This window comes from Passer domesticus, chromosome 1, assembly GCF_036417665.1.
Source record: "Passer domesticus isolate bPasDom1 chromosome 1, bPasDom1.hap1, whole genome shotgun sequence".
NCBI lineage: Eukaryota > Metazoa > Chordata > Aves > Passeriformes > Passeridae > Passer > Passer domesticus.
Genome location: NC_087474.1, coordinates 50512370 through 50538314, shown reverse-complemented (window position 1 = coordinate 50538314; position 25945 = coordinate 50512370). Strand labels below are relative to the sequence as shown.

At 37.9% G+C, this 25945-nt stretch overlaps 1 protein-coding gene across 8 annotated transcripts in view; it reads right to left on the bottom strand.

Annotated features, from left to right (window-relative positions):
* Nucleotides 1-25945, bottom strand: part of TPK1 (thiamin pyrophosphokinase 1) — a 303903-nt gene that overhangs the window by 218413 nt on the left and 59545 nt on the right. The window contains exon 2 of one of the 8 annotated variants that reach the window (XR_010362115.1): nt 16554-16689. The exons of the other annotated variants lie outside the window; for them this stretch is intronic. The gene's annotated coding sequence lies outside the window, so the exon portion shown is untranslated. The remainder of the gene's footprint in view (nt 1-16553; nt 16690-25945) is intronic. 8 annotated transcript variants of the gene reach the window in all.

Here is a 25945-nt window from a genome sequence, read left to right as displayed (position 1 = left end):
GAGGATATTGAGTCTTTCATTAGTAAATTTGCAGATAACACCAAACTGGGAGAATGTGTCTCTCTGGGCTCTGCAGAGAGACCTGGAACAGTTGGATGGATGGGCAGAGTCCAAGAAGATGAAGTTTAATAAGTCCAAGTGCCGAGTCCTGCATTTTGGCCACAATGACCCCCTGCAGTGTTATAGGCTGGGGACGATGTGGCTGAACAGTGCCCAGGCAGAAAGGGACCTGGGGGTGCTGGTTGACAGCCAGCTGCCAACAGCAGAACATGAGCCAGCTGCCAACAGCATCCTGGCCTGTATCAGGAATAGTGTGGCCAGCAGGAGCAGGGAGGTCATTCTTCCCCTCTACTTGGCACTGGTGAGGCCGCACCTTGAGTGCTGTGTCCAGTTCTGGGCCCCTCAGTTTGGGAAGGAAGTTGAGACACTTGAGTGCATCCAGAGGAGGGCAACAAGGCTGGTGAGGGCCTTGGAACATAAGCCCTGTGAGGAACAACTGAGGGAGGTGGAGTTGTTTAGCCTGGAGAAAAGGAGACTCAGGGGTGACCTTGTCACTCTCTACAGCTTCCTGAAAGGTGGCTGTAGTCAGGTGGGGGTTGGTCTCTTTCTCCAGTCAGCAACTGACAGAATGAGAAGACACAGTTGTAAGCTGCACCAAGGGTTGGATATTAAGAAAAAGTTTTTTATGGAAAGATGATAAAGTACTGGAATGGCCTGCCCAGGGAAGTGGTGGAGTCACCATCCCCGGATGTGTTTAAAAAAAGACTAGATGTGGCACTCGGTGCCATGGTTTAATTGAGGGGCTAGGGCATGGGTTGGACTCGATGATCTTAAATGTCTCTTTCAATCTAGTGAATCTCTGATTTTGTGATTCACTGATGAGGCATCCACAACTTCTCTGGACAAACTGTTCCAGTGCTACACCACCCTCCAAGTAAAATGTTTCTTCCTAACATCTAATCTAAACCTGCCCTTTTCCATTTAAAACCTTTGCCCCTTGTCCAGTCACTATCTGCCCTTACAAAAAGTCCCTCTCCCCTCCTTTTTATATGCCCCTGTAAAACACTGGAAGGCTGCAATGAGGTCTCCCTGAAGCCTTCTCTTCTCCATGCTGGTTGGCATGAGTTTTGTGCCAGGGGAAAGCAGAAGAGGAGAAAGACAGAGCTGAAAAAACTCTTGCAGAGAAATAGGGTAGTCAGTCCTCTTATTACTCAAAACTGAAGAACAAGATATTGCACTATCACTTTTTATACCATGTCCAGACAGAAAAATGGGGTTACATGGTAACAGATATATATAAAAAAATATTCTTCATGGGACTTGCACATTTGCTTTACTATCTTTAGCTCTTTCAGCTGCAGAAATTCAGGGACAAATAGGAGAGTAGCTGTGAAAAAGAGCTAGCACTCAAACCTTCATAGCAGGTACCATCATTCAAAGATTCTTAGTAGTGGGGAAAGAAAATAAATAAATTGAATAAAAAGCTGCCAACAAGTTATACATGCTTTTACATTTGATGGCAGTGGTCATGCTTGAAGTGTGTCTTGACCCACTATGACAAGTGAGCATGTTTGCTCCCCAAATAGATTTGTCTCTTCAATAGGACCACATGACAGCCAGCAAGACAACTAATGCAGAAGCTGATAACAGGAAAAAATGTATTTGTGAACTGGATAAAACAAGACAAGATGCCAACCAGAGATTCAGCTGTTACACTCTTAAATACTGAGATCTACAAATACTAATTACATCTATATTCAAGCTCATACTAACACTACAGCATTTCAAGCTCTCAAGGAACCTTGTGGTGGAAGGTCTGTGGATGCTTAACAAGACAAATGCAGCCTGTTTGCTCCGGCTGCTCTACACACACAGTCAATTTCCCCAGGTCCCCATTTTAATCTCAGACCCATTTTTTTTTCCTGCAGACAACCATCTGCTCCTATCATTAGCATCCTTCTCTGCATCTAAGGACAGTGAGCCTTTAAGATACAAGTTTTTCCAGATCAATGTTTCCTCTGTTTGCCACTGGTTTTGTCCTCAAGGGTAGAAAGTGTTGATGATAAGAGTGCAAGGTGTGCTGTGTACTAGCAGGAACATGAAAGTTCTGCTTCTGCCCTGAGTACTGCAAGAAAAACACCCAAATCCTCAAAGACAGGCATTTTTTGTGCATAGGAGATGTCTTAGAGACAGTTTTCATAACTTTCCTGATTTCACTGCTGATGTTTTCCACCCTTTATGCAATCTCTTTTTCTCTGACAATTTTATACACCCATTTTGATAGTCCCTCAAAAGATATTAAAGAAGAGACCAAGTTTTAGGTTCTCTCAATATCATACACTGGTTTGATCTTAGAAATAATCAGAGATTTTACACCATGTTACATATCCAATAACAACATCTGAAACCACAGACTCCTGCTTCTTGTCACCCAGCCTTCACATGTTGGCAACACTTGTACCCAAAAGATAAAAGGCAAAGTCAACTCCAAAAACTGAGTATGTCCTTGTGTATTGCTGGCATTAGGCTGAAAGCCAATTATTACAATACGCTCCCACATTTCAAACCTATGTACAGTTTCAAATAAGAAATTGCCAATTCCATCTTCATGGAACTGTAGGTTCTATTGGAACCCACTCTTCATTGAAAGCATGTGATATATTGGTTATTGTGCATATAAAAACCATAAAACTTCTCTGAAATACATCTCAGCTAAAGCATAATCCCACCCACCAAAGCCAAACACTTTGTTCTTTGTATGTTCTGAAATGTCTTCTCAGCACTGCCAAATCTGAACTGTTCTTGCATCAGAAATTCCTAGAACACTGCCAGTTGGAGACAAGGAGGAATATGCCTTTTTGTTGCTCACTCTGCATATATTTCTGATACCACTGAATGCTTATGACCAGATCTTATGATTCCATTATAATGGAATCACAAAAGACCCTTGAACTTTCTCTGAGAGGAATTATGAGAAATAATTATGAAAATTCTGAGAGAATTACAGAAAATATAAGCAAATACAAGACAGTTTACAATTAAAGCATTCAAGCAATCAGAATTACAGAATCTAGATCTAATACTTGAAATAAACATTAACAAAGAAATACACTATCTTAGTCTCAATATAAATGTTTCCTTTAATAGTGCCATGCTATTGATACCATTAATATTTATATGTTATAAATAAAATTTAGTACTTGGCACAAACTAGGAGGTTTGAATTGATTTGATTATTCCTTATATCACTGCACATATTTTATTAAATAATTGGCTAAGATTTATTTACTTATGTAATGTCTAGCTGAAAACCTGGGCACTCCCTCTAGAAGAAAAAATCTACCATTTTTGCTTGCTGTTATCAGCTATACTTCATGGTATTCCTATGGATGCTCATATTTCCTGATGTTAGTATTCTTTATGCCATTCATAAACTGAGATCATGCCATCAGTAAAGAATCAGGTAACCAGCTCAGTCCAGCCATATACTTAATTTGGGAGTGGGATGAAGACGTCTCTAATCTTTTGCTTCTATTACAATGAGAACCTGCACAGTTGTCTTCTGCCACATGAGCAACATTTATAGTATTCCCACTCCTTCTCTGCTATGTTGCATTTTCTGCAGAATTGACTATTTGAGTTAATACCACATCTGGGAGCCAGAATTTTTTTAAAATCCAAGTTCCATTAAACTTGCTTCCTACACAAATCAGATTGACTGAGTCACTCATTACATTTCTATTAAAGCTCATACTCACTTATTCAGCATTGGCTTTTTATACAGCTAACTGGAATTCAGTCCCTTTGTACAGTCATTAAGATGTTCCCACGATGATTACAACATAAGGGGAAGCAATAGGGTATTAGCACACTCTACAATTCACTCCATCAGTTTATGTGCTAAACATGAATTTGGAAACTCCCATGAACTTTAATGTGTACTATGTACACAACATCCACTGTCCTGACAAGATATTTAGCCTCCTTAAATTTCAAAGGCATAACTCATCTGCTTCAGCCCAGAAAACCCAGCAAACTGAGTATTGCTGAAATAAGTGGAATTTGTATTTCCTACTCAATTTTATGTAGATGGCACACTGAAGTTATGGTAAATAAAACCAGCTAGAAATGGTGAGCTTCATGCGTGGTCAGTAGACTGCCTTTAGTCCCACTTTTGGCAAAAAATTTGATTAATTTATGTATGAATGCACATTTTGTTATTGTGCATATTAAGCATTTGTTTCTGAGGTCTAGGTTGTCTTATTTTTTCCAGAACACTAAGAGCCCTCAATACTCCATAACATTAGTGAAGAACTATTAAGATGTTTTCCACTGCTACCAAGAAATCAAATTAATTAAGGTCAAAAAACCAAAGATGATGCTATGCTAGCTGCTTCAGTTACCAGAATGAGCAGGAAGAACTAGCATGAGTCACTCTTGCAGTAATAGACTTTGGCCTGTTTAGTAGATATACAACAACTTCCTTTCCTTCCCATTTATCTCCTTCAACCCCTATACTTATTTCAAAAGAGTTTATCCATTGCAGATTAGGTTTTGTCATTCTTGTGAGTCTCAATCTATTCAGTGATAACACTGATAACATACATTCAGTATTCACTCAAGTATATAAAATGTACATAAGCTAAACCAAGATATTTGAAAAGCAGTTGCATTTTCACCAACACCCTACTCACTGCTCTAACATCTCTTCTACATTGCCAGAGAAGAGGAACATTTGATTTATACTCCACTTTTAAATCCTCTTCTCACCAGGCAAAATGCTGTAAATGAGTCTTAGCGCAAAAAAAAAAGTATCTTGACTGGAAGTTCACCCATAGTTTTGAGTCTGGAAGCTGTGATAGTAACTTTGATAAAAGAAATTACTATACTGCAAAGTCGCAATTTTACAGATGTTAGTGAGTGAAAAAATCCCTTCCACAATGCCTACATCTACTAACACGTCACCATGATATTTTATAAAAATCCCTTTGCCAGGATTTTCTGCTGAGAAGCCTCAGAAAAGAAATGTAAGCAATAACTATCTGATGGCTGTGGAATGTGGTCTGGAGGTTGTTTTCCAACAGGTGCATCTTTGAGTGGTCCATGTGGGTTGTTTCCACTTAATGACCAATCATGGTCCGGCTGTGTCAGACTCTCTGAGTCATGGGTTTTAATTATTCATTCCATTCCTTTCTTGCCTTCTGATAGATATTTCTCTCTATTCTTTTAGTATAGTTTTAGTTTGGCATTTTAATATAATATAATATCATATTATAGCATTTTAATATAATATAATATAATATCATACTATAATAAATCAGCCTTCTGAAACAGGGAGTCAAGATTCTCATCTCTTCCCTTGTCCTGGGGACCCTTGAACACGACCACACTAAAGTGTTTCTTTCTTAACACCATATATACAGTCATTACAAGCAGATTTTTTTCCACCAATGGTTCAGTAACATTTCTAGTACTCAGTGGGACATGGCACCTTTTTGAGAACTAGCAGGCTAATATGATGCTCTTTCAGTAATGATACTGGCTTCTCAGTGTTTAGGTCCAGCTTCATTGCTGCTCAGCTTACACCACTGCGTCAGGAAAAGGTGGACATATTAAAGGGATTATTCTCTTCTGAGTCTTAAAGAAGAAAAACTCCCTGAGGAGTGACAGCCTTATTGCTGCACACATACAGGTGCATGATACCTGTTAGTGAAGCACAACTTTGCCAGCCCCATGAGAATCAAAAATCCTTTAGAGGTTAAATTTCCAGCTGTAGCTGCTTTCAACAGTCTCAAAGGGAGTAAAATCTATTATAATTTTAAGTGGAGAAGACACACAATGGAGACTGAAGGAGGAGAAGGAAAGATAAGAACTCCTTCTGGGTTTGGCTGCCAGCAAGGTCAGAGCAAAGAGAGGTACACAACATTAGCAATGCAAAACACTCAACTCCAGAAGTCGCTTCCCTCACTGATGTGCACTTGAATCTTCAAAAATCATCCCAGGTAAAATCTACTCATTCACTGCATTGCTTGAGACTTACAGCTTGAAAGGATGGCATTTTAGAAACAGAGTGAATTAGAAAAGAGAGTTTTTCTGCTACTTCTTGGTTTTGTTATGTGTGGTTTTATATACAGGAACACACAAAGCATTGTTCATTCAAAGCAACATCAGGAAATCCAGGCAGAGTACCATTCCCTCTTGCTCCATAGCTCTGAGGGGTACAAGTGAGCACAACCAGTTGCTTTTGTAAGTGTAGGATATTGTCTGACGGCACACTCATACAGCTTCTGCCAAATTCAGCCACTGAATGAAAATGCTAGAACACATTTAAAATAATAAAGTACAGTGAAAGTGAGCCAAGAGGGGGTATAAAATTTTCATGTGAGACATTCCAGCAGGCAATAGCAAGTTTTAAGGGCCTGTCCATCAAATGACCACCAAAGGAGCAATTCTCTACTATGCATAGAATCATATTAAGTTGACTTTATTTTTATATATACTGGCAATTAATAAATCTTCAGGTAGCACATAAGCATTCTTATCTTTCACATTCAAACCCCTAATAAACTGTGGAATCTCGCTTGGATTCCCCTCCAAAAAATTTAACCCACAGAATAAATGCTAACACAAAAGACTGAGACAGAGATCAACCACATCTTCTATTTTCTACTATGATAGTAGCAGTAGAAATTAAAACAAAGCACTTCCAGATTTCACATGAATGAAAAAACTTCTTTCATTAAAAAAGAAAAAGCCAACTCCCCTCCTACGAAGTGCATATTCAGTTTTAGTTAAACAACAGAAGCACAACAGTGCACACCATATTAGGTATTTCCTAAGCCAGGATTGGTACTAGCCCTCCATGCTCTATGCCCGAACTTTAATTTCACTTTTTGTCACAGAATTAGAAAGAAAAAGGAGTAAGTAATAAGGGATACAATCAGGTTTTTGGTTTTTTTAAATTTTTTCCACTACAAGATGTATGTTTGCTAAGGAAGCCTTTTGCAGAATGGAGAAGAATCAATCAGGTAATGTACAATAATATGCAACAATATCTAAAAGCCTACATGATTGTACTCTATTATGTTATTGTGTCCTAACTTCCATTATGATCTTCTGCTATGGATTTTAATTATTTCCAGCAACAATTAATGAAGTCAGAGACCATAAAAAACCTAAAAGATAGATCAGCCTTCTTTAGATTAGAAAGGTTTTAAAAGGGAGCTTTCCACTTCATCTCAGGAACAGAGACCTCTTTTTTCTTTTTCTTCTAAAGAGAACATCCACATAATTGTTATGGGTTTTTGTTGCCATTGGTCAGGTTACTCAAAACTTCATTACAATACTTCACTCTCTCTATCTACTTGCACTTAGCACAAATTGATTTTCATCCCATCTTTTTAAAGGAGGGTCAGCCACGCAGCTCTTTTTTATTTATTTCCATCAATACTTGTGTGAACATGTATCACATTTGAGAAAAACAACAAAAAAGGATGGGCTGTTTGTTAACTGTTACAGAGGAGATTCTGGTGTCCAGTTGAGAACTTATGCTATAATTTCAGTGAGACACTAGATGAGAAACTAGTGGTAACACCACTTCCCCTATTTCACCTAGCTACCTATATTTACAAAGCCTAGTGCACCTTATTATTTTGATACTTCTATCCCTCTTTCAACATGAATATAAATTGATCAATCAATTTAAAATTTAGTTTAAAAGAAAAACCAGCAAAATCACATATCTCTTATGTGATGTAACTTTACATGGACATAGAAGGAACAGGCTATTCTATTAATTCTCAGCAGTTAACAGCAGCTGGCACAAAGAACTGCAATGTCATCCCCACACACAGGCACAGTGCACCTTGGCTTGTATACCTGGACTAGTCTTGTGGAGCAACAGCATTATTTATGTGAAAGGATGAACTGTGGTGTGGTCAAGAACAAGTTGTAGATAATGTTTTGCACTTAACTATGGCCAGAACAATCCAATGCTTTACTCTAACTGCAATGTTTCTGGGCAGCCAGCTTTGTGGGGATCTCTTTTTTATTTTCTTTAACAGACATACATCAGACAGTGTTATCCACTATTAAAAATATATCCATCTTGCCAGATTTCCTTCTCATTTTGCACTGGGATTCACTAACAATAATCAATTAAGAAAAAAGTCCTGTATCTGTAAATAAACCAGCTAGGTTCCTTAACAGCCTGTTCATTTGCTTGATTTCAGTTATCATTAGGCTGTCCCACAATGCAACTTTTATTTGATGTTACTAAGAACTTTTAATGTATTACCTACTGGCTTTTCACAACTTAAATTTATTTTTGGCATTAAGCAACCACTAGGCAAAATACAAGTATCTAAATGGTGAACATTTCCAGATCGGAGAAACTTAACATCATTAAAAGGCAAGTATCTTGTGATTCTTATCTTAGGTGTGGGTTTTACCTATTTTCTTATCTGTTGATGATTGAAATATATGTATGTAGAAATCTTCCATGGCTATAAGTTTCTTAGTAATGGAAATTACTTGGACCCAAGGAAGAAGCACTTTAGAAAGCTGCTCAACAAAGCAATATTCCACAAGTGGATATAAGGATTGCTAGTGTATGGATAGCCTTATGCTACCCTGCCACAATATGGTCATAAGGGAAAAAATAAATTAAAACTGTACATTTCTATCCATTGAAATACATAATTTTCTAATACTGGGTACTCAAGCACTGCTGACTTCGTAAGCAGATAAATTATTTTAAATTAGGAATTTTCTAGGTAATTACCGCACTCCTCATTATATGTGCATTTGGGGAAAAGAGTTTGCACTAGCCACTATATATCCTTTACTGAAAATATTATTTTAAAATGCAGGAATATGAAGTGCTACACTAAATACTTGTACAGGTTTTGACTTGCCAGTGTTCCAACTTACAAGCTGCTGAAGTCACCCAAGCACCCGCCAAAACTGCAGGACTGGTGCAAGAGGGAACTGAAGTGTGAATTTGATCACAGCACTCACAGCACTCTTTGATCAGCCTTTACTCCAACAAGGCTGTTATTCATAATCCCCAGCACTGAGTTCTTGTGTAAAATGACAGTCATCTATTGGCATCAGACAAACTCATTTAATATTTTACTGAGTTAATCCAGGTGCATAAATAATCTACACACACTTCCTTCATCATGGAGGAAAGGCAGATGCAAATTTGTGCATAATTATGGTTGCATAAATTATGGTTGCATATACTGCAACAAGATAACCATAAAAGTCCAATTAATTCATTCATGATTTCCCTGTGGGAAATCTGTTCATTTTTGGAAGCAAGACTGCTTCTTTATAGAGGGTGTAGGCATTATTTTAAAATTGGCATTAAAACTCACACCCATTGTAATAAATACCCTTTACAGTGACATAGTGACTGAGAAGCTAACAGCTAGATGAAAAGCTGACTACATTCCTGAGAAGTCCATTTAAATATGAATCCCATCTTCTTCTCCAGTTACCAATTAAGATGCAAGGATCTGACCTTAAGTAGAAGTCACAGACACCTGTGGTGTAAGCATCCACTGACTACTCAAGCATGATACCAATTTGTGAGTAAATTCTTGGCAAGCGAATGCAAGGTTCTCCAGGGAGAAGCTTGAAACATCCAGATATTAACTATTTATGTAGCATAATGTAAATGAAAGGGTAGCCCTGTGTGAGGAAGAGCTGCATTGTCAGAAGCCAGGCTGAGGGCATGGAGGGGATGTAAAAAATGGATGCTCTTGGCAGGCCTCTATGTGTCAGATGGAAGACAAACAGAAAAAAACTCTGGTCTTACAAGTATCAAGGGGAATAAAGGTTCAAATACACATGCTGACCTTGATTCATCCTGCCTAACTCATCCTAAAAATCTCTGCACAGAAATCAGAAGGACTATCCAACAGGGTGACTTGGGTCAGTATGTTAGTGTCAGCACTCTGAACCACCTTTCTGGAGATGTCTCTGTCTCCCTCTTCACCAGGAAAGACCCCCTGGACAGATAATGGCAGACACTTCAAATCAAATGGTATTAAAAATGGTAGTTTAAATAATTTTTATTTTATATACCTATTTTATACAGGTATTTTACAGTGCTTCTGTAGCAGTAATGTCCTTTGTGATGGCCATCATCACAAATGATCCTACTGCAACACAGAAGGGATAGTTCAGTAATACCAGTACAGGATCACAGTGATTACAACAGCAAATTGGAAAAGACAAAAGAAATCACACTTGTGTTTTGTCTTGCTATGGTGTGGCAAAGCTGGATCAGCTATGAAAAAAAAAATAAAATCCAAAAACCAGAATAAGGTTGTTTTCACCCGATTTATTTTCTGGAGGTTGTAAAGCATTACCTTGAAGCTGAAACTAAAACTTGCACCCATTTTAACATATACCCTTCACAATGACATCATGCTTGAGAAGCTACTAGCTTCAGTCAAAAAGCTGACATTCATAGCAGAGCCATTTTATCCTACACATTCTATAGCACTGTTTCCCAAGGTCATTTTCTTTTCCATACCAAAGGCCCTTTCACCCTGCACCATAAATATACTTCACATGAAACACTAAACTAGGTATTTAATGTTCTACTTCTCCCACAATCTCACCTGAAAAGGGATGGTAAGAACGACAAAAATGCAGCATTAGAACCAGCAGAACAAATAAGTTTAAGGATCACAGTATCCCTGAAAGTCAGTTCAACTTACCAACCAGTGAATCAAAAAGCTCCTGCTTAAAAGATATTCCCCTAAGACTGGAGTTTTTTCTTTCTCACACAGTAGCTGATACTGACATTGGATTCTTCCTTTGTTCTGTGGACAAGCATGTTTTCTATTAAAATGCATTTCTTAACCCAGCTGCTCAAGTAAACCTCCTTGTGTCCCCTCCCTTTCCCCAGAGTTATGTCATCAGTTTCTACTACATAACTCCCCTGTTACCTGAGGAAACCAGCTGACCCAAACCCTCTTAAAGAGGTAATTTATCCTGCTGCAGACCCAAATCCTATTGATGTCCCCTGTCATGAACTAGTGCTGGTAGCAGAATAGGAAACCTAAAAGGCCCATTTGAGCACACATGACCCATTTTGATAGAACAGAGAAAATTTTGGTCTGGTTTAAGTCAAGCTTACTTGTTTCAATAAAACCACAGAGTCCTAGCATTGCCTCTGTCCTCCTTCATTCAAGGGACATGATGTTTCCCTACTATTTAAAATTCTTCATCCAGCTATCCTTTCATTATTACTTTTGGACTATGTTCTGTAATTACGTTAGGTGCTTGTTTATTCAAAACGCCCACCATCTCTCCAAGCCTCTCTTTGTAACAAGCTGCCAGCTTGTCTCTCTGTTCAGCTGATTCCCATTATCTGGCCTACCCGTCATCTGAATATATTTAGTCTCACCCAAGTAGTTTTGATTATCAAGATTTTACTACGGTCTAATTAGTGACATTTTTATTACTAATTTGTCACTCAGACATTTTCAGTCACATTAAAAATTCCTGCCAGCTTCTCTGAAATTGCTGTGTGTCTGCAGTCTTTTTCTTTTCACACAAGATCAGCTAAGCATTTTTATTTTGCTGGATCTTTGGAGGACTTTTAAAGAAACACTTAGGAAAATAATTTTAAGTTGAAGGAGACTTTTGAGCACCACAAAGAGGATGCACAGCCGGAGGAAGTAGTGTGTGGTATCCCACCTCTCAAATAAAGGTTTGAATATCACCAAGAAGGACATAAAAACCACTTGATACCTTTAGGTCCTTTTCATATTATTTCTAAAGGTGTGAAAGTGGTTGAATCATGACAGAGTGATACTTCCTCACACACAACCTATCAGTCAGCAGCAACTCTGTGGTAGTTCCTAAGAGTTTTTGACATATATGGCTGGCTGTGCCATGTGACTCCCTGAGGAGCTGTAACAGTATGACAAAACAAGCAGGAGAGGTGAGGCTGGACTTGGTGAAAGGCTTCAAAGCTCTACCCAAAACAGCCTTGCACATCAATAGAGACATCAGAACAAACCACTGCATTTTGTATCTCTGTCTTGAGCTCTCATAGTGTGTCTGTCCTTCTGACTGGAAGATGAGGTTTACACCCATGCATTCTACAACCCATTGCTCTGGTTGACCAAATTCAGGCCCTATTGCTGCATCTGTCTTCATCAAGTTCTGCTGTTTTCAACCACTAGATTTAAATCCAAGATGTAAGCCTTCCAGGACAGCACACACTGGTGAAGGGAGAAAATCTCTGGAGACATGATGCAACTGTAAATGGTATTTAAAAGTACTAACTCAATATTACACTTGTTTTAAACAAAATCTGTCCTGGAATTTAGAATGCAGCCACACATTGCTTGCAAAGAATTAATAAACAATGGCAATATGATGTTATAAAACAAACTGCTTGTGCCTTTAACTGTTAATTACATAGATAGATCCTATTATAAATAGTTCTGAAGCAATCCATTAACCAGATGGCTTTTAGCAAATCAGAATTTATTACTCTTTTATGAGCTACTTATAAAAATGTAACTTTCAGATAAAGAATGGGAAACAACTGAAGCAGTTGACCATATCTGTTTTCCATTATAGCATCTTTGAAGGTACGTTTTCCATTATAGCATCTTTGAAGAAAGGGAGGGAAGAAATAAAGTGTCTTATTAATGCTGTATAGACAGCTATTGGAAACTTTTCTCTTCTTCTCCTAAGGAAGGATAACTCACACAAAGACTTTACTGCACTGGAGAGTGATGAGGTCTATCAGCAAGGCCAGTGAAGGCAGCTGAGATATTCACTTCTTTCTGAAATTGTGACTGAAGTCAAGGAAACAACTACTTTTGACATGAGTAGGAATAGGACTTCTGTCTCAAGTGCCTATGGCTGCAAAAAAAAGCAAATGCCGTAAAATATCGGAATAAATACCTTGGTATCAAGTAATTAATTAATTACTTCATCATGAATCTACTGAAAAGAATTAAAATTCTGAGTGACACAAATGTAATTCATTTTCAGCCCAAGCCACCATTATTTGTTTACATTTCTAAAGTTTTTACATTAGAGATTTTGACAAGGCTGCAGCCTGTACATTCAGAGGCTATCCATGGCACAGGAGCATAGGAGAGGGTTAACTTTCAAACGTGTCAACAAAATCCATTTCACAAGTCTTACGGTCTAAATAACATCAGTGGGCAATGAACTGGAATTCACACTCATTTGGAACTTTAATAGATTAGACTCCAACAAAAAGTTGGCAGATAAAAAAAGCTGAGATTGAAAAATGGCTCCTAACATTCAGGATTCATTTTACTGCACTCCTCCAAAGAATTTTTATCCAAGGCAAGTGTTACTTGGGAAGGTGTTGCTGTTTGAGATTTGTCTGGATGAGCATTTTTGTGGAAACCTGAGATTCTACCATCATGTAAATTAGTGATTTATGCTCCTACACAAGCTGGCATCCAGAATGGAACACCAGCTCATCATCCACAGCCCACCATACTTTAAGGAGGTAGGCACCAAGCCAAGATTTAATGAAGTCATAGAAAAGCTAACCAATGGTTACAAGACTTTCAGTCTTTTGCCAACAAAAGCTCAAAGAAGATTTATCCACCTCTATCTTCTAAACAGAAATAACTCATATAAAAAGACTACCACATAGCTATATACAACCTTCCCGACTGATGAAGGCTTTTGGCCTCTTTCCTTATCACACTCAAACACTCTACATAAGTCTTGAAACCATAAATTTTGATAATCATCACTACTTGAACAGATCTCAACAACCATTATGCACAAAAAGAAGACTCATGATATATGGATACTCACATCTTTTCCCAACTTTCATTTGTAAATCAGGAAAAGAAAGTATGGGGACCTCAATTAGACAAACATGCATTTTTTACACTATTTGAGTAAGATTTTCCAAAGAATTGAAGGTGATGGAACTTACCAATTTTAAATGGCAGAACTTCTCCAGGCTACTTTGAAAAAGTATTCCTTATGCTTAGTTATGCTTAGCTATATTGCAACTTCAACATTTCTCCTGGAATGCCCAAATGTTGCATATTCTCCATGAAAATACAGTGTGTCAAACTTCTCATTCAGTTTCTCCCTCAGCTGCTTCTAGCATGGATTCAGAATGCTTTTTCTAAACAAAATAAGCCTGTGCTACAGCATTACCAATAGATGGAAACAACATCATGAACAAACATTGCTGTAATACAAGTAAATGAATGGTTGGCTTTTTAGTGTCCCTAGTGGATGGACACTGTGGCAATTTGTTTATTTTAGCACTATATCTCAAATGCTGAGTGAACAGGAAGATACCCCAGTAACACATCATCACAGTATTGGTTCCTCACAACATGTATGTTTCAAACTTGAATGTGGTGCCAGATGCTCTTTTTCCCTGCTTCTGTCAGTATCTGGAAACATTTGGCATTTCAGACATATTACAGGCAGGGTAAGTACTTGCAGTATGATTTGAAACACAATTCTGATTCTGGTGATGAATCCCAAACAGAAAATGAGGTATCACATGGGAAGCAGAAACACCTCTAGACTTAGAAAAACCTCTGAAGCGACCTAAAGAAATATGCAGCTAAACAATCACTCCTCCATGTTCAGAGAGAGGAGTTCTTCCACAGAGAAGTCAGGACTTGGTGCCCTCATGCAAATCTATGTCCCACTTCCACATCCCACTTTTTCTAGATTCCTTGGGGCAACACCAATAGCTCCTAACTGAGAGTAGTAAAATAAATCACTGAACCCCCAAGGGAGCAGACTCAAATGACTTTTGACCACTTCACATGGAGGGGTCTCCTAAACCAGAGCTCAAAATTCTTCAGTCAGTATCAGAGGGGTTTTGACTACAATGAGAGCATTATTTCTCACCATTCTCTGATCCTAAAGACTTCAGCATGAAATTATCAAATCCACTGATATTCAGTATCTACTCAGGTCTAAAAATTACTTTTACCTCCCATTTGAATGTCTACAGTAGCTTTGCCCTCTCAGTAAGAAAAAAACACCCACACAAGTTGCTCTTTTCCAGGTTCAACAACTGTGTCTATGAATGAAGGAAAACACATCATTAGGCCCCCTTCACACCACTATACTAATCAGGGGAAACAGTGATATTCTTGTTTTATAATACAATGCTAGGAAGAGTATTACAAACAAACTAGGAGTAAGGAGATTAATAGGTTTTGAACAGCCCTAAACCATTCAAAACAAAATCTTTTATAGTTTCTTTTTAGCAGAGCATTCAGTTTGGAGGTAATGATTGTGCCATTTTTCTGGACCTGGGAAGGAGCTGGATACTTTACTGCAATCACAACATAAAAAAATGTAAATTTGTTGCCCTGAAGCATTTCCAAGATCCTTTTCCCCAACCTTTTATGGCTAGTAATATGGATTATCAACTACAGGATCCTGCACTACCTTCATAAAGGAGTGGCCTGGACAGTTTGATGCTACTGCACCAGCAAGGACAAAGGTTCAGTGTGCAGTTATTCATGCTATTACAAGCAGTCCCAACGGGATAAGATAGAACACGCAAAAAAGAAAAAAGGCTGCACATATAAAAAAAGGCTTAACAAAAAATCTTAAAGCCCCCCCATCCAAAAAATCCCACCCACAACCCTGATAAGACTTGCAGCTGACTTCAACAAATTTTTCACACCTCTAATATCTAAAAGAGAACAACAGCAGCATGCCCTTGCAATATAAAAGAAAATTGTTTTAGTAAAGATTTATTATGCTAATAACACTAGAGCCTCCCTATTGTCCCACACACTTTAAAAAGGACACTGTATATGTATATTCAAATTGCCAGAGATGAACAGTGGGTCACAAACAAAACCTAAAATGTTGAACTGTGTCAGCCAAATTGATAGTGCATTTATTATTTCTACCCTTTCTTATGCATTTTGGCATAGTCAGTTCTGCTGCCAAAGCATTTCTAGAAGGTGAATATAAAGGATGTGAAGCACTATAATCACTAATGAAATATGAGTGATGCATTAATGCTCACTCAAATCTATGGATTGAAAGAAAAAGCAATAAAAATTAAATGCATGATTTAGAAGTAATCTTAAACACTAAACAGATCCTAAATTCACTAAGGAAAGCAGACTTCACAAATCACTGCTAGGAGCATTAGCAATCTCCCTCCCAGACAAAAGGTCAGCTCTGGGTGCCTTGTTAAAATGTATCTGGGTTTTACAAAGTCCTAATGAGAATGTTGCTCTCTGACAAAGGTGCATAGGCCTACAGAAAAAGTGGTGGTCAAGGAAAATGACAACCACAGCATGTTCAGAATTAGATGATGGCTTTGCAGCCTCCAGGGCCTTACTCTTATTGTCCCTCTCCTGTTGCTAAATAGAGAAAGAAAGTTTGACATGGCTAATGGGAAAGACTTGAGAGTAGAAGACAACACTAAGATTAAATAGAGCAGGCTAACTATAGACTCCCACAGAATTTACTAGCCTCTTTTTTTGCATTACACTGGCAAAGAAAAAAGAAGAGAAAATAACCTGACATCTGGGCTCCTATTCAGGCCTCCACACCTCCTCAATTATAGGTACTTAGCAGATATATCCAACTTTCTATTGCAATCCAGAAGACAAATCAGATCTCTGTCCATTGACTGAGGAAAATACTGGCATCCACCTAGGAAACAAATAAACTTCAGCTAAATATCCCAAGTTAAGAGAGATATAACTGGTGGATGCAATGCACTACTACTTAAGCAACTTTAAACCTTGTCAGTGTGAGATTAAGTGGATATTTACTATGCCTCATGCACCCTCTCATGCTTTTGTATCTCCTTCAGGAAGCAAAGGGAAAGACAGGTTCACAAAAATAAATTTTTAAAAAAAAGGGAAACCGTGACTTTTGCCAAACAGTTGATAAGATCACAGTTATGAATATAATACCACCAAGGACAATGTATAGACAGATTCAAAGAACCAATCTACTTCCTTAATATGTTAATATTCTCAGGAATTAAAATTGGCTACAATCCCACTTGTTCTGACCTCTTTTCCCCCTAAAAATGATGGATTATACAGTAATTCTCTATGAACTTGAACATGTTGCTCAACCTTCTCCTTCTGTCCATGTCTTTTCTCACTTTCTGTTCCTATCATAATTTCTATAACAGTTATTCAATTTTGGAAAATGAATCAAAAAGCACAGTCTCTGAATCTCTGAATAAGCATGGAAATGAACCAAACCAGACAGTTCTGCGAGATATTCAGAGGGTTCAACCTGCTTAAAGACTTTGTAAGACTACTACTGCTAACAGAAGTTTCTTCTGATGGTCTAAAGCCTTTTCTGCAATGTAAATACACCTTTTGATACCTTAAGACAGCCTCACATATATTTGTCAAAATGATTACACAGCTCAGTTAAACAGAGTTGACATATTATCTATGTCGTGCTAAGGGCAATTCATTTGATAGTGACCAAATGTTGTGACTTCTTGAGCACATTTTCCTGGTATTAATCACTTTCTCAAGAAACCTCATCAGCAATCATGTTCCAGATCTGTAATTACTGCACATCTTTTTAGCAATGAAAATATGTAAGTCTGAATGACCACAGAGGTGCCTTCAAATGCAGCATCCACCACAGAGAACATGATTTTTCACATTTACTTAAAACTGGGATAGGAAGAAAATAACTGTAAAAATTAGAGAGAAATAATTTCTACACTACTTTTGTGATACAGGCTTAGCTAGAAAATTCTTCTGACTGCTAAAATTCTTCAGGTTTGGAAGTTTTTACAGAATGAGAAACTCTACTGCACTGCTGCTTTGTAAAGGTTTATTCATAGTCATGCTCTGTGTAAGGAATAAGGGACTTAATATTTATCCTCCTAGAAACAGAAGGTATAATCTTATTCCCTTTATCTTGGATTAGCTGTCAAGACAGTAAGTGGACTGTTCAAACTTTCAGTGTTTTCAGCGGTTTTAAATCAAGATGAAACATAGGCCAAGCCGTTAAGGCTGCATGTCTCAGCTGCTCAGTGCTCAGCTTCCCTCCGAGTCCTGGATGGGTAAAAGGGAAGGTTAGGAAACCAGAGTTCATTTAAGATGCAATTTAGGCATCCAAAACCAAGAGATAATCAAAGTACTTTATTTCTGGTATGATCTGAGCCAGGCACTGCACTTACGCCACTTTTGCCTTGTACCTCAAAGGACTTCAAAATCCAATGGACCCACCTTAATCCTGTACTAAAACATGAGCTTGTTGTTTTGTCAAAGCATGTATTTTCACAGGCTAAATAACTTACTCATAATTCTTTGTAAAAATCTGAAGTTTCTTAGCAATGTACAGAATTAGCATATCCCCAAGTTAATTTTAAGTCATTGTTACAGCATGTTACAAATTTGTGTTCTTTCTTAGGACACTTATGTTGCCAAATAGGTCAGTCTAAATGCATTCTGAGCCTTTCCAATTCTTGCACTTCAAAATGTTTGGGGCCTCTTCAAACACTTGCAATGTCAAATGAGCCTGTTTCTCTTGTCTCCCTCAAAAGAAACACATTTCAAGTGTGCTGTTCTGTTACTATCCAGTTTAACCGGCCAATCAATTAGTCACAGCTTATTACACCTCAGAAACACCAAGCTAATAGTATGGACAACTATGGGCTTCTGGAAGCTAGGGCATAAAGCTAAGGGTTTGTTGTAGGTAACATCAAGAATCTTGAAAGACAAGTGCATGTTCAGATAAGGAAAAACTTAGTTATCTGTTTAATGACTTACACTGTCAGAAAAAGAACTTCCAATGAGCCAGACCTTGGGCTCTGAACATAAGCAGCAAGGGTTTGAAGGAGCTGGGGTTTTTCAAAAGAAAATCCAACAGAATGATACTCATACTCTAAAGTACCAAATTATTTCAGTGGTGATACAGCTGACATTGAACCAACATTGATTCTTGCGGTTACACCTTATCCAGGCCATCCAAGTTAACATTAAGCTTTATTTCAGTGAAAATGGAGGGAGGCCCACTTTAAAGAAAGAATTTTATGGAGGTCTGAACCAAATTAATTCAAAGTAACTGAGGTAATATTGATATCAATAGCTTCTACATCAGGCTGTGCTAGTCATAAAGCTTCCAGCAATGGAAGATGATAATAAAACACCCCTAAAAATTATAGTTTGTCCCCATTATTTCTGAAGTCAGTGGAATTTTCCCCAATGAAAGACCTATGACAATGTTTTGTTTCTGTTCCAATGTCATTCACTGTAGATGAAACCAAAGACAGGCTGATATACGTCACTATTGTATTTTCAGAGTATCAGATGAAGAATTGTTAACTTGCAAGAAAAAATTATGCTAATAGCCACAACACTTGTTCCATTTCTATGTGCTACATTTTTGGCTAACATGTTACCAATTACACATTAAATAAAATCATCCTACTATGCTGTTTTCTAAATGTAAATGCATAGACTATTTTAGTGACACATTTATATAATGCTGAAATTTAACAAAACAGCCTACTTTACAAAAGAGAAGAGACAATGAGTAGAGCAGAAAAGATAGCTATTTTCTAACTTACATGAATTTACAGTTCAATTTTAATATTTGATAATATGGGTGAGCAAGACAGCATGTATACCATTCAGATGAGAAAACCAGCAGTCCAACATCCATATTCTTAAACTACTGCTGTCCCTTCAGGCACTGAACACAGTGAAGGATGCAAACTCCATTAGTCAAGTAGCTAATAAATACTAGCATAGTCTCAACATATTACAGAAGAGTTAAACTGTTCACTGGTTGAGTTAGTCATAACTGCAGTCATGGTAATAAAGTAATAAAAATGCTTAAAATTCAAAATCTGGAAATAGAACAAGACTCAGACAAATTAAAAACACAAAATCCACTTTTTTTAAAAGCAATCACCATTTGAAATCACCACTGGATCACGGTGACCACTTGTACTACTGTGGGCTTCTTGAGACTTTTTTTTTTCTTTTGTTTTAATTTTTTAAAATTTTATTTCCTTATTATTAAAAAAAGGTTTGTCTGCCCTAAGGCAACCCTGGAGTAAGAGAAAAATGAAGACTATAACACAATGGTTTGATCCAAAGGCCATCTGAGCCAGTGAGAAGACCCTGACACTGGCAACCCTAGGTAACATCCATATTTTACAAGATCTTAACACTTCACCCTAGTAATGGATTCATGCTAAGCTCTAGCTGTGAAAATAATACTTTTGCCCTGTAGTAACTCCCAGAGAAACAATGTTTTTATATACTTTTCACTGTGTAGCTTGAGGAAGTGAAAATCCTAGAGTTCCTTTCATGGGATTAAAAACCTGCTCTTTTCTGACACAGGTCTTACTTATCCTAACCTCATGCATTCACATCTGCTCCTCGAGTTCATTCTCAGGACAATTGCTCTTCTTGAATCAGTAACAAAATGAGCCATGAATAATCTTTTTTGCCTATTGTCTTATGCTTCTCTTTCTGCTTGGGGTGCTCCAAAGCACTCTCCTGACAGTATTTTCCAAAGGTCCTTCTTTCAATGGTCCTCTGGGAAACATCATGGTAACCAGATATATAGCACGATATTATCAAAGGCTTCCATACAGCAAATCTTGTAACAATAGAACTCCCCTAATGGGATTTGCATCCTGGCTTCATAGAAAAAGCACTGTAATAACCTCTCATTTTTTCCTTGTGCTGTAATCATCTGTTATGCTTCTCACTGGTACTTCAAAGTAATTCTCTATTGTTCTGTTACTCTGAACTTCAGCTCAGTGGGGTTTAGTTTTTCAAAGCATCACAGAGGGGAATCTTAATTACTCTATTTTTTTTTTTTTCATTTTTCAAACAAAATCTCAAATCCATAAAACAAGCAAAAATTATTTTAGATCCCAGATTTCCTGCTGCTGGATTTGCAGAGAACTAAAATCAACAACAAAGCATATTCAGCCTAGTATGTCTCAAAATTTATCTAGAGACCTCATTCTGTCACAGCTTCTACTATGGTGAGGGAACTTGAACCATGCAAAAGGCCTAGAAGATCAGCTCTGTCCTCAGCTTTGCCTGTAGCTCTGCTAAAAATTCACAAAAAGCACAGAGACCTACCTTTTAAATTGTCCACACACCTAGGCTATGTCTCTCAAGAGCCCAAATTCCAAACCAGAAAGGCACTAAAAATATGTATGTCACAAATAGAGTAATTTTATCATATTTCTGAAGTTTTAAGCTTGGCTTTCTAAAGACAAATTTAAGCTTCCAGTTCACCACTGAAAATCTGGTTGATATCAAGCTTATACAGAGTCATGGGCAAAGCATAATCTACAAAAGCTCTTGTCCCAAAATCCCTTCTAGTGCAAACTACTGCATGTCCTAATACCCAGATCCTACTTTGCACCTTGAGTCCTGTGTCCAGTTTTGTCTTGTCTCATTTTAAAAAGACACTGAGGTGCTGGAGCATGCCCAAAGAAGGGCTACAAGGCTGGTGAAGGGTCTGGAACACAAGCCCTCTGAGGAGTGGCTGAGGGAGCTGAGGTTGTTTATCCTGGAGAAAAGGAGGCACAGGGCAGACCCCATCACTCTCTACAACTGCCTGCAAGGAGGTTGCAGCCAGGTGGAAGCCAGCCTCTTCTCCCAGGCAACAAGTCACAAGATAAGAGGATGTAACCTCAAACAGCTCCAGGGCTGAACATCAGAAGGAATTTCTTCCCAGAAAGGGTTGTTAAATACTGGAATGGGCTGCTCAGGGAAGTGGTAAGGTCACAGTCCCTGGAGATGTTCAAGAAACAGCTCGATGTGGCATGTAGTGCTGTGTGCCAGGTGGTAATCAATATAAGGCTGGACTCGATGATCTTGGAGGTCTTTTCCAAATCATTCTCCTGTTCATGTCCAAGCTTAAAGCATGGTGCTAGCCAGCCCTAGAGAGGCCCAGATTTTAACCCTTAAGAACACTTGACATCACTTCTCTCAGACTCCTGCAGTTGAAGAACCTAACTCACATGCAATCCAACAACAAGCATATCACCATAAAAATGTTGTTTAAATCTAAATTTAAGTGTCATGGAACATACTAAACACAAACTAGAAATTATATTCCTGTTTTGATTCAAATGTGGAAAATTGAACTTCATATTGATGTTTTAGAAGTCTAATAGAACAAAGTCTCTCTGTTCTCAGTGGAGAACAGAGTAGTTTAGCTGAGGCCAGCAGTAAGAGTTACTGCTAGTCTGGATGCCTGCTAGAAAGTGCAATAAAGCATACAAGTCCATGCGACATCCTAATCACCATTTTTATGAACATTTTCCTATTTATTAATAGTTGCTGCTCTGAATTCCCTCAAGTTTTATGTCAACTGCCAATTCTGAGTCCAGTACAAATTTGAGATATATTACAAGTAAGTTCAGCTAGAAATGAAAATAAAAGGTGAGAAAAAAGCTCACCATATGCCAACAAGGCAAGCTCATTGGATGACAGGTAAAAAGGCAAGTGAATGGCTGCACATACTAATAATTCTGGAAGTATAGGAGAGTTCAACCCCTAAAGACTAAAGGAGAAAGTATCAATCATAGAGAAGAAAAAAAAAAACACCAGTAAAAGTCAGGTTATTTCTCCTCCTCTTATTAAACTACAATATCTTTTCTTCTGCTCTGAGACATTAAAACTGTTCCAATTGATCTGTTGCCTTCACCTCTGTACATCTGAACTGATACCTGAACTTTGTAGTACCACTTGTATCTTATTTCCCTCTTAAACCTCATCTGAAAACATTCAAAATATCAATCACCATTGCAGCCAAAAGCATATGGAACATAAAATGTATGGGAGCATGTGGCATTCAAAGACAGATGACTTGAAAACCGTTCATACAAATCAGCACCTTTTCTGATCTGATTGTTTAGTAAGGAGAGACATTTGGTAATGCACAGTCACCTCTAGGTGCTAACCAACCATTCATTATCAGCATTTTCACCAAAGAGTAGGCTGGCCTTGACAGGAAAGTTGCCTGACATTCAAGAGAAGATTTAGAATGCAACAGCTGCTTTGATTGAGCAGTTGCAATATGGGTATTGATAGAGAAAACTCAGCTTATGGATAAGTCATCACAATATAAGTAGTCTAACAAAATACTGTTTGAAGACAATTTAACAGAGTTTGGATTTGACTTACTACACGGCTGCTGTAGAAGAATGCTTTCTGTTATCTCAATATATAGACCCCACACACAATACAGAGCTGCAGCCTCCAGGGTGAGCAACATTCCTCTTTCTGGAGCTCTTCCAGTTTCATGACCTAGGTGTCATAAAATGCCCATATACTATGCATATGAAGTGTCTGGTCATATTGTCTGCAGAGCAGCATAAGAAGATGCAGCTAGATCTCAAGTTCCTTCACTGGAAAGAACTGTCCATGGAAGAGACTGTTTAGGGATATACACCTGAATGACATTTTTGCAGACCGGTTTCATAGATGTCTCCTTTCTATGGACTTGTCCAACATTAAACACACCTCCCAAAAGTCAGGATTCAGTCAGCTCGTTCCAAAGGGATATTGGTAGCTTACTCTAATACATTAGCCAAGGACATTTGGTAGTACGAATGGCTAATATTTGAAGTTGTTCAATGTGTTTTGTTTGATTGAAAGCTTTCACAGAAAGTGTTTATTTGTGGAAAGAAATCATAATCCTTTTGAGGAAGGCACAGTGGCCAATATATCACAACCATTGTGAGAACTAAAAATATACATGGACACATTTTTCTACTATAAAGCCCAATGTGATCAGGTTGCTATAGAATATTGTCATTTCACTCTGACTTTTTAAATACTAATCTTATTTTCCAGAGCATAACTCCTTATTCTTTACAGCTGTCATTGTCAACATTTAAGAGTGGAAAGTACTCTGTAATGTACAGCCATTTAACATCCTATCATAAAGCAGAGACATAAGAAAATTCTGGATCATTTGAGTAGCTTGTAGGGGTAATGTTTTCAGAAACAAGAAACCATTTTCAGATCCTGAACTTAAGGCAAATTTCACTGAGGTGATTTCTCAGCACTTCAAAAATTCTGCCTCTTCCCTAGGGAGACATCAAAAAATCAGAGCACTTGAAATCACTAGACATAGCTGTAATTCTTGGCATAAGTAAGTCATTGCATTTCTGATTAAAGAGATTTTAAAAAGCAGAATCAAAGTCTCAGGAACTTTCATTTATTCCCCAGAAAGCCCATTCTGTTTTCAGCCACTAAAACCTTCTGTACTTCTCAAACTTAACATAAAGACAGCTTCAGACTTTCAACTCACAGTCAATTCTGTCAAAGATATATTTACATTTGAAATCACTTGAGAAGTAGCCCCAGAGACTAATTCAAACTGGATTTTTTTCACAACCATATTTTTTTCATTAACAGGATTCAATCCAGGAGCTAGAAACTTTGCATAAGCAGGAATTTAGGATGCATGACAGTGTTAAGGTAAGGCCTACTAGATCCAGTCTTCCTTATAGAAAACTTCCAGACAGAAAAGTGTGCAGCTCTGAAAAAAGCAGTGTCCTGACTCTTTGACATATTTTCCACATTTCCTCCTATTCCTCTTTACTGACCTATTCTCTTTAATTTCTCTTGCCATTTGGTTTCTCCCCTTCTCACTATATGCAGCCAATAAATCCTTCAGGGAACAACCAGTGTTGTCTGCCATATTAGTTAGTCTTCATCCTGCTTTTGCAAATTGTCCCTTCTCCAGCATTTCATCCATCCTGCTTTTAGGACAGCACTAATACTGCATGACTGTACCAAACACCAAACAACTGAACATATTCTAGACTGATTCCTTACAGTAATGATATATAATAGACTAAAATCATAGAGTCATTACCATGTATTCCTTCACTATTGTCACTTATCCAGCTTGTATGGCAAGAATGGTAAAAGAGGTCTCTTGGAAGTGATGAAATCTGATTTCAGTGTCCTTCACAAAGCACAAGGAAGGAAGTTCATGCAAACTTGTACCGACTAAAATAGTTCTTTTAAAAGTATGTCAGTAAAAATAGATTTCATAAATGTGTGTAATAAGACAAAGGTTAATTAGCTGTAACCACTTTTTCTCAAGGTCAAGAGGAGTTACACCTGGGATGATTTTAGCCTAGAATACCCACTTTTTTTTTAACTTAAGACATCTCACATCACACCACTTTTTACTTGACATTAAGCTGACAGGACTAATGAAAGAAGTTATTTTGATAGGTGTCGTAGGATAACTCTATGTTGCTTGTATCATTCGCTTTCCTCCCAAATTTGCCCTAAACCAGGACAATAGGACCCAAACTACTTGAAAATAACACATCTCAGCATTCTGTACTGAGTATAACAACTCAAGATTCCTGTAACTCAGGGAAGTGAGACAATATTTTATCTTATTTTTCCTTTGTATCTTCCTCTCTCTTTCTCCCCAAGTTCAGGTAGCTAGCAATATCCTGTGGATTAACAGCCCCACTATTTCCTTCTCATCTCTCCTTTATGGTATCTCAAGCATATACAGCTGGTCATCAAGCATTGATCCTAAGGATGATTCCTTCAGAACTTCACATACCAAACCACCAGCTTCTTGTAGTCCTGCAACAGTCCCTATGCTAAAACTCCTCCAGAAGCAGGATCCAGAAAACTGCTGACATCTAAAGTAGTCCACTAGCACTGTAAGCCAGGCAGTACCAAAACCTTGTCCAGGATTCACTAAGGTTTGCTGCAGCTGAGATGCTTTGAACAAAAACATTTCATATTTACCAAGTAACCACCTATATCTGTCATTTTACTTAGATAGAAAATATCCACCTATTTCTTAAAGTAATCTACCAAAAAAGTCTTAATAGCTTAATTAGGACTTCTGCTCCTCCCACAAACTCTTTGGCATTTACAGCACCAGTGATCACTTTCAAAAC